The following is a 10410-nucleotide window of genomic DNA, read 5'->3' as shown; positions in this document are numbered from 1 at the left end:
AAAAAAAAAAAAAAAAGCTTAAATTCCTATACTTCACAATCACCTTGATAATCTTTATTTTGGGGGGTCTTGGGGGGGATGTTTTGTTTTGTTTTGTTTTGTTGAGACAGGGTCTCACTGTGTAGTTACAACTGACCTGGAACTCACTATGTACCCGAGGCTGGCCTTGTACTCACAGCAATCCTCCTGCCTCAGTCTCATGAGGGCTGAGATTACAGGTGTGCATCTCCACACCCTGAGGTTCACCTTGATAATTTTTATCAGTAGTAACTGGGGCTATACCCACAGGAATACATGAACAATTGTTCAAATCTGTTCAATTTAAAATGCAAATACTAGAGATGGATGAGTAATCGCGCACATCTGCCCTATGTGTGGAGACATGAACCATGTGTTACCGATGTGATCAAGGTGAAGAGCCGACTCTACCTCAGATAAACCTTAAGAATTACAGCATTACTCTCTGCCAAAGTCTTAGTGTATAGACACATGCAGTAGTAAACATTTGTATTGCTTTTTTAATTTTTTTAAGCTACAGACAATGGTTTTCAAAAACTACAGGTCTTGGCCATCTATCTTCAAACAATAAAAATCCAAAGATACATGAGTCGTATACAGGGTGAGTCAGTCAAACCCGGGCTGAGCTAAGATATGACTCATCATTAAGCTGAATTTATATCCATGCTTCCCCCTGCTTGAGGCAAACCCAAGAGATTAAATTATTTTTAAAATGCGTCTTCTTGACAAACACACCAGATTTGCAAGTGAAAATGGCAACTTCGTCTGATGCCAACTTTCTCCAAGTAAATCAAATATCTGCACAGCAAAGAGCCAATGTGTTTCAAACCCACTGGAAAGTGCAAACCACCCAGAGAGACACAAGAAAAAAAATTTGAAATACCCAACTCTCGACCTTTGTGCACATCAGGGACTTACAGGATATGTTGCAAAGTGAGGAAGAAAGAACGCTAAGCTCCCATCATCTTCCTGAGCAATGTGGGCAAATCCAGGCATCTCTCTGAACCTCAGCTTCATGGCTGATACAGTTAAAATGGTACAAATCAGTTTACAAGTCCCACCAAGTCGTGGGAAAGATTGAATATGTGGTTTGTTCTCCCAAACTCCAAAGCAAAAAGAACATCTCTATTCTGGCCTTGTCCCATAACCTGTAATTCCCACTTCTTACTGCTTATAAATTAAGGTATTCATCTCAGCCCTGTTATATGATAGGATCACCGGGGGAGTTTTGAAAATATCATTACCTAAACTTCATCTTAGACCAACGAAATTACAATCTCTGAAGTTGGAGCTGAGGCACAGGTAATTTTTTTTTTCAATTACTCAGGTTGTTTGGATGTGAAGCCAGGTTTGAGAGCCATGAGAACACTTGTTCTCATAGCGTAAACCCCAGACTAGCATTAGAATCACCTGAAGACTTGCTAGAAAGGAAACTTTTTGGCCTCACCTCACATCTCGCACAGACTGAACCAGGCACTGCAAAGGAAAAGACCCAGAAATCTGTTCTGCATTTTAACAAGCCCTCCAGGGGATGCTGGAGTAAACCAACCTCATAAACACTGAAACAGAATGAAGTATTAGAGATCTCCGTTAAAACTCAGTGTGGCCTAGAATATTAACATGTTGAATTACTGGTATGACACAAGACTTTGAGGATGAACTAGCTTGGCATTTTAATATATTAACCATTTAATCTGTTCCTGAAAAGTATGGGACAAAACATACAAGGAAACCAAACAAGGAGAAGTAAGTAGAAAAGGGATCTGGACAATACTGCCCAATAATGTAACACATATGAGCCATGAATGCAAGACACTACATAACACAAAGTTCATCCTTATGAAAAGACTAAAAGGAAACCGCTAAATTACATTTCATTGTATGTTCATTTGAGCTAATGTACCAAAACTATTGTCATTTCAATATTGATCAATATAAAAATTTATGATGAGACATCTATGTTATTTTTGTACTGTCTTCAAAACCTGGTGTATATTTTGCAGATGGAGTACATTACAGTCTGGATGAACTACATTTCTAGTGTTCCACAGCCACACCTGGCCAGTGGCTACCATATTGGACAGCACACATCTAGATGAGAGTTGCTCAAACATGAATGTACGAACATTATCTAGAAATAGCAGAAATGCACCCCTCATTGAGTATGTGTTTTAGTCTGCTTTCTCTTGCTATAACAAACTATCAGAGACCAAGTAACATTAAAAATAGAAGTTTGTCTAGCCCACCATTACGGAGGATGGGCAATCCAAGAGCATGGCACTTATAACTGCCTTGCATCTGAGAGATTTATGCTATATCAGAATATGGAAGAAGTCACTCAGGGCAAGCAAGAATAGGAATACTTCAACCCAGGAATCTCTTCCTCATCTAAAAGCACCAGTCCCATCATGGGAGCCTTTTATTAATATTAGTGTGAGAGTATTTGCCAAAACCATATTTTCTGGCTGTTTCTTGAAATATCTTTCACTAAAAATGCTATAGTATTACAAATACAAATTGGAAATAATCTGTCTATATTCCCTGTGAACTCATTTCTCTAATTCCATTTCACAGCAGGTGATTAGCACAGGTGTGTATGTCCCACAGCTGGGAACTGACATGGGGAGGTGTGGGTGGATACAGGATCTAGGACACCGGGCTTGCTGACAAGCATGTACAAGCGTTTTGAGAAGACAAGGTGTATTGTTGACTGGTTATCTGACTCTTTGTTAAACTGCAACAGAAATGAAATTCACTGGCATAGTCTTTGACTAAAGAAATGGGATCCCTTATAAGTCCAAATCCATGAAACATGTTATTAGTCATCTTAGAAAGCAAGTCCTTCCTTTCTTTAAGCACAAACTGAAGATTGGGTGATGCAAAAAGATAGTAGGTATTGACAAACATGTCCTACTGACTGGTGGCATCTTGAGAATCTCCTGACATTTTGGATTAGTATAAATGATTTAAGCTGTAAATAAAATGTTAGCCTAGCCAGGACAACACTAAAACAAGTATTAAAGCAGGACCTTGAGGTCTGACTAAAGGACCCCAATTCTGACATGTGTAGTCATGGCCTAAACCCTCATTTGAATACTAAATGAATGTATCTTGCAAACAGAAATAACAATAAAGTGTTTATCACTAAGATAAATGACAAATTCCTTTACTGCTTTAATAGTGTGTGGATCTTCTATAAATTAACATGTGATGTACCAAAAGGACAAGTAAACAGTGAAATGTGGTCCACACTGAGGGAGTTTTAGTATCAGGAAAATGAGAAAGTAAATATTTCACAGTACAAAGAGAAAATTTAACAGGATAACAATTAATTATAAATATATATACTACAAATGTAATGTACTAAAATTCCATGAGAATATGAACATAAAGGAAATAATGCATTTTAGTCTTCAACTTTCTCATGTCTGTTTTATATATGAAAAATTCTAGATGGTCACTTAATTTATATTGAAGTGATTGTACAAAGTTTGGAATTTAAAACATTTCATCATTTATAATTTATAATTTATTTAGAAATTTAGAAATATAATTTATAAATCATTAAGAATTTATCATTTTGCAATAAAATTGAAAATCCAATTTCCTGATAATTTATTAAAGACATTTTAAAAATCCAGCTAAAGAATTAAAATATGCATTTATAGCCACTCTTATTTTAATTAGGTTTTTATTTTGGCTATTACACTAATTGTTATTTTAATTAAACTTTTTACTACTACTTCTTACTTTAATGCATTAAATGTTATTCCTAATCCAAAGGAAAGTAGTTTAATGTCACCTGAAATTCTATGGAGTCTTTGTAAAGTTAATTTTTCTCCAAGGATGGAAAATGCCTCCACCTCAAAGATTTGGAGGCAAAGTCATGTCGGCTTAACCTGAATGTTCAGTGACCCAAGAAGAGGATGACTAGCAGTTTTATTGAGAAAAAGAATATTGCCCTGAGTCTCATAAAATCTTTACTGTCCAATCCAGCCTCCAATTGAGTCCATCTCCATTTTCCTCTTCCCACCTTTGTAATAGAAGGAATAACCTTTAAATACAGGTCTCCAAGGAGCCCTGCCCATTCATTCTATGGCCTGATATCGCTATGTCATCAGAGCTCTGTGTCTCTTGCTCTTCAGGAACATAGATGAGTATATAGCACTTTTCCTTCATAGCTCATGGAACATAGATGAGTATGCAGCACTTTTCCTTCACACTCATTCTCTTCAACCAAGTTTCAGATTACATCTGGCTCCCAGTTGGTCTGACTTGGTTGACTCTTGAATTAATATCTACCTTTTCCAACATATCATGTGCCAAAGAGGGAACACAGTGTGTAGGTTGTGCACCATTGTGCTCTGCATCACCCAGGAACACAGTGAGTTTCTGCTGCATAAATGAAGATTGAAACTGGAAGCAGCATGAAAAGTTTCATTAAGTCTGCCACACCTTCAATCCAAATAGTGCAAACTCAGAGAGGTGTGGTCTTAGCTCCCGTTGACATTGTAGTTAAACTTTATTAGTTATGCTTTATATTACGTTTTAGTTAGAAAATCATACTCTGTTTCTTTAAGTATGTTCATCAATAATTGGTAGCAGTGAATATGGATAAGCCACTGAAAAATGCCGAGGAATGAATAAAGCCACTGTTTTCCATAACCAAGCAGTTGTCTGGGACACTTTAGGACATAAACACCCAGTGTAGAGTTGCTGAGGAGCTCTGTGGGACAACAGGCTTCTCAGACAAATTGTATCAATGCCAGAGCAACTGCAAATTCAGTCTGATACTGGAAGATGCCACAGACTTCTCCCTCTGATTTTTTTTTCTATCAGCTCCTTAATCTTCTCCAGCCTCATGATCTACCCTCTTGCACTTAAACTGAGAGCTAAGGAATAATAAGGAATTATTCCATTAAGTGAAGACATTTATCCGATTTTCCTATCTCCTGCCTTCATCTCTTAAAAAGATACCTTGACATTTTCCCCCTTTGATTCTTTTTCAAGTATAAACTAAAATCCACCTCAACAACTTCAGTATTTTAAGTAATATGTATTTTTTAAAAGGTAAGTGGCCAAAGCCACCTTAGATGGTCAAGGCCATTAGAACATTTTTCTCACAACAGAACAGAAAGCCCAGCTAGGCAGTCAGAAAAGCCATGTTCATCAAATTCTTCTTAAAGAAGGGCTGTTCAAAGGGGAAATGTCAAAGCAGGACGACCTCTCTCTGGTTGACGCACATTTTCTCTCAGTGCTCTTTGACCAATTTCCAGAACAAATCTGGCACCCGGTTCTTATGCCAATCACGGCATATTCTGCAGACTTTGCCCTGCACTTTTCTTATGAAAGCTAGGTTCTTGAATGATCTCAGCCTTTCAGTCCATCTCCACCCTATTCTGTCTGTACCTAGATTTGGGTTATTCAACCAGCTCATTTGCAGCAACGATAAGCTGATAAGTGTTAATGGAATTGGTTACAGGAAGTATTTGCCTTGGAAAATACATGTAATGCCTTACGCACAGAGGAGCAAATCTCTACAGGTCACAGTTCAAGGAGTGCAATGTAGTACCATGCACCGAGTCTGTGAACATGGGAGAATGTCAGGGACTAATGACAGTGGATGTTGGGGTTGAGAGTCCATAATCTTTGGACTATGTAAGTGCCTATGAGGTCTGTTTATCTGGTAGTACACATAGAACTTGTTATAGACAAAACATGAAGGAGCTAGAACACAAGTGAAGAAAGCCAAGGAGAGCTGTTTTGGCTGATGGTCTTGCCTACGCTATACATCAGGCAGTGGAAAGTATATCACCAAATGGACATACTTTATCCATTCTCAATTAGCATCAGAGTACTTCCCACTCAAACACAACCACGGCTCATGGAAACCCAGGTTGCAGAAGCCTGAAATTTGTTTCTCTATATATGCCTTTTCCTAATACCAAGATCTTATGGTAGTGTTTTAAATGTGTTTATTAATTTCAGCTAGAGAAAACTCCTTAATTTTTCATCCTCTGAGGACACATCAACTTATGTGCCTTTCCCCTTTACTTTTCCTTACTGAATTTTCCCAGGAATTCATGGTGAAAAGTAGGGATCATTTTAATAACCTGGGAATTACTTGAATTTTCGTCTCTCATAGACATGAAGTTAATCATTACTATTAAAGAAGGTCAATAAAAGTCAGAGTTGACAGCAAACTGACTTTTTCCTCAAGAAAACCTAAACTCTCCAGACCCAGCCAAGTTTTGCAATCATGACTGTCAGGTGACAGGAATGACAGTTGAGGTCACCTGGACTAATCACAGGCCAAGCAGGACAGGAACAATAACCATCACCATTATTCCAAGACAAGTCTCTTTTGCTTTTAGGGCAGTTGATGCTATAGCAGTATTTTTTGCTTCCCCCTTGCTTTAACTCCTCTGTCTCACCTATTCCTCTTCCTCACCCTTGGTATTCACAAGAAAACATTACTGATGAATCATCATGCATTATCTTATTTTCAATATTTTAATGTGCTAAACATGTATGGTAAGTGCCATATCAGTATCCTTGGTGTCAATCTCCTCTTTTCCTCCTAGTTGGTTCCCAATCCACTCAATTTAACCTGCCTCCTTCCTCTCCTCTACCTCTAGTTTTTCTTTCTTCTTCCCCCAACACTGCAGTTTACTCACCCAGGGCTCTATCACTTAACTACCAGGTCCTCCTTGGTTCCGAAGATCACCCCTCTCACAGAATCACACCACAGTCGTTTTTTTAATGGTTTTAGAAAATCTCTAAACAAGCCTCTCTGATGCAATCCAGAAGTGGTTTTATACAGAAATGTCCTATGGAAGACAAATCAAGAAAGTCTACCTCTGGTCATTGATTTTCTCCAAAAGATATATACTGTTGTGAGAGCAAAGCATTCACTGCTCACCTGGAGTTGTCATGTATAAAAGAAAGAGCAAGAACAGAAGAGCATCACCATGGGCGACTTCTGCACCAGAGGTTTCCATGTAATAGTTCCATTATAGGTCACAAGAACCAAGAACCAACAATGGCAGCCACTGTGACAGGTATGGGTAATGAGACACGTCTCTTTCCTTACAGGGTACCACGTAATGAGCAAGAGAGGCAGAACAAGAATGCCTGGAAAGAGCTACCACAGGAGAAAAGAGAGGGTGGGACCATGGCAAGGATTCCCTCCCAGGCAGTCAGAGAGGGCTTCTAGAGAAAGTGACAGCTCAGCTGGTGAGCAAAGTCCTAGCAAAGGCTGAGCAAGCATCACCCTAACACGTGGCTTGGAGGGAAGGTGTAGTTGAATCTTAACCACTGTCCTGTGGAATTTGTGTGAGTGGTCCAAGTTTTCCATTATGGTACTGAGATTTACCCATGACTACAAATCCAGTCAGTAGCAGGTGTGAGCTGAGTCCTCAGGGAGGCTGTGGCCTACAAGCATCCTGGGCCTTGGCCTTGTAATCCTACCCCAGGCCTCTGTCAGAATTCAGTTCCTCACCTCATCTGGGCCCTAAGAGAAGCAGGAGCTGTCAGGTCAAAAAGGAGGGAAGGCAGTGCTGCGGTCAGGTCCATGGGATTTATCCCTGACCCAAAAGGCCCACAACCAGGGAATCCTTACAATTCACCAGAGTTCCTATATATTTTCTCTCTTCTCAGGATAAATCCTAGTGTCTAAGTGGCACATAGTAAATAAATTTGCTCCTGACAAAGCACATGCAAATGTTCCTAAAAGCAAAAAATAGCTTAGAGTAGATCTGTCACAAATCCCTTCCAAGCAAAAGCATCTTTTATCAATGATACATCCTCTTCCTCTGGAAGTGCAGCACAAAGACAGGACTAGGAGAAAGCCTTTCACAGCACAGGTCAGAGCCTATCAGAGAGGGTTAGAGAAGAAAGACACTGACAGAACAGCTGGATTTGATGCCAGCCCCTTTCGCAGGCTCAGTGCATGCCGAGGAGAAAAACAAGTGACTGACATAAGTGTCCATCACTAACTGTATTTATTTAAACTTCAATGGCAGAAGGCAAACATTGTAGTTATTAATGAAGAAATAAAACAAACATTTGATTTTCTTCTTTACTCAATGATATTCAGTTTCTTCGGGAGCTTGCTTACCACTTTTAAGGCCTACCTCTCTCAGCTCATGGATAAGACTTTCCAGGTAATGAAAATCTCCTTTGTACAGGAATAACGGTGACTGATGTATAGAAGCCCTCTCCGTTAGAGGTTTGCTGACTGTGAGGATGACAAAAGGTGATGAAAGGTAACACAGCTAATGCTTTCCTTTTCAAGCAAAGCCCATCCAAAGTTGGTGGCTAGTATTCAAGGGGAGTAGTATAAGGTGTGCACCGACCAAAAGCTGACTGGCATAGATATTTTAGGAAAACCTCACCTCCCCGCCCCCTTTTAACAGCAAAACCCAAAATGGCCTCTATGGAAGTGAACCATTTCTAGCTATAGCCCTTTTGGCTACTAACTAGCAAGCCAACCTGATGAGAACATGGCTCCAAAATAACCCCAGGTACCTGTCTCCTCTCTTTAGGGCATCCCCTGAGCTCTTTCTCCTCTCTCTTCCATTCCTGCTATTCCTATAAGAAGTGAGAACTATCTAATGCCTTGTTAATGATTAGCTTTAGCTCTCCCAAATCTGAAAAAAGACATTCTTAGCTTCTTCCATTCCATCTAGATTTCTCATCTCTTCCTACTCTTGAAGTCATCTATTCTGAATTCATCCCAATATCACTTGTCTCTCCCTACTCCTCCCCACCCCTAACCCCACCGGAGTAAAGTCCAGAGTAAGTCAGAGATAAGCCAATGAGCTAAGAACCAGGCCTGTTACCTTTTCAGTTACCTGGGTTCACATTTATTTATTATTTACTATAATCTGGAGCTGGCATCTAGAGTAAATAGCTTTTCTGTCTCTTTGCCCCCAGACCCCAACACGCACATTTGAATCTTTCACCAAAACTCAATGAGAAGACTGCATATCATTCTTGTTCTTATATTTCAATTTCTTCTCATTGGAAACAAAGCAAAGATAGTGACTGGAAATAAATCAAGACATGAGCACCCGAAGAGAAAAAATGCCTGGTAGCCACATTCTTGCCCCCATCACTTCTCCTGAACTAGAGAAGCAGTCAAGCACCCCTGATTGTCCGAATTTCTACCATTTTGAGCCCTTCACCTCGTTGTCTAGCCTCCATACCTATATTTCTGCGTATAAAATAGGGAAATATATAGTACCAATCTCTTGGGATTGGCATAAGGACTAAAAGATTCTCTCTATATAAAGCTTTTGGTGCATTTAAATCGCAATTAACATTGGCTGTTGTTTTACCAGGAGAGACATGATATAATCTCAGCCACCAAAGGGTGCTACTTTCCAAACTAAACAACAAAACAACAACAAAGAAACAAAGCTTTAACAGTTGTTCACTTCTCCTTTCAAGTTTTCTTTTAATTCAATGTTGCACTGTAAGCATGGGAAGTCTTTTGAGATTGTAGTATAGAAAAGCTGTACGTGGTCAAGAGACATTTACCAAGCAAGCATGACATTAAATGACTCCTCCCAAAGTGAATGTAAAAAGACTAGAGATCAGGTCAACTCTCCTGGAATTTCTTTGTGAAAAGATGAATTGTCTAGCCAGGGCATGAGCCCTCGTAGTCTATAAATAAATTTCTTTCTTCAAGTCATATTGATGGAAGACAGACTTTTATGTTCTGGATTTTTATAGAAATAATTGATGTTGCTGCCTGCGATCACCCGGCGGCATGCGAGTGAGCTCCCGGCCTGCGCGGGAGCTCCCGGCCTGCGCGGGCTCCCGGCCTGCGCGACAACAGACCAGGAAGGTCCCAAAGACCCCGGATGGAATTTCTTCAGATGCCTGCCTGCCTGCCCGGCTGCGATCACCCGGCGGCATGCGCGGGAGCTCCCGGCCTGTGCAACAACAGACCAGGAAGGAAGGTAGCGGCGCGGGCGCCCTTGAAACACCCACATGACACCCCCCCACGTTCTCAAAACTCCTGATTGGGCCAGTCCTTAGACCAACTCTGCAGAGGCATAAGTTCCCATGAAGGGTAGTTTTCTGAGCTCCCAACTTTGAACATCTTTAAAGAAAGGGCAGGGGAAACCTGTAATAGAACTGAGTGGAGTTCAACCCTGAGGGTTAGGAAACTAAAGTTAGGCCTTGTAGATTGTGTTCAGTCTCAGTCATGAGGAACATTGGCTAGCTAAGACCAGGGGATTGGGTTCCGCATATGACTGTGCATGTGGTATAATATGAGATCAGAGATAGCCTGAAAGAGGACCTGCAAATTCTTTTTCTTTCCCTCTCTCTTTTCTCTTTTTTCCTCATTCCACCCTAAAATTTCTTTCTTTTTTCTGTCCT

Source organism: Fukomys damarensis, unplaced genomic scaffold (genome assembly GCF_012274545.1).
Source record: "Fukomys damarensis isolate Sample0158 unplaced genomic scaffold, DMR_v1.0_HiC HiC_scaffold_14, whole genome shotgun sequence".
In the NCBI taxonomy this organism is placed as follows: Eukaryota; Metazoa; Chordata; class Mammalia; order Rodentia; family Bathyergidae; genus Fukomys; species Fukomys damarensis.
The sequence above is the reverse complement of the archived record's forward strand: the minus strand, read 5'-3'. Positions refer to the sequence as shown.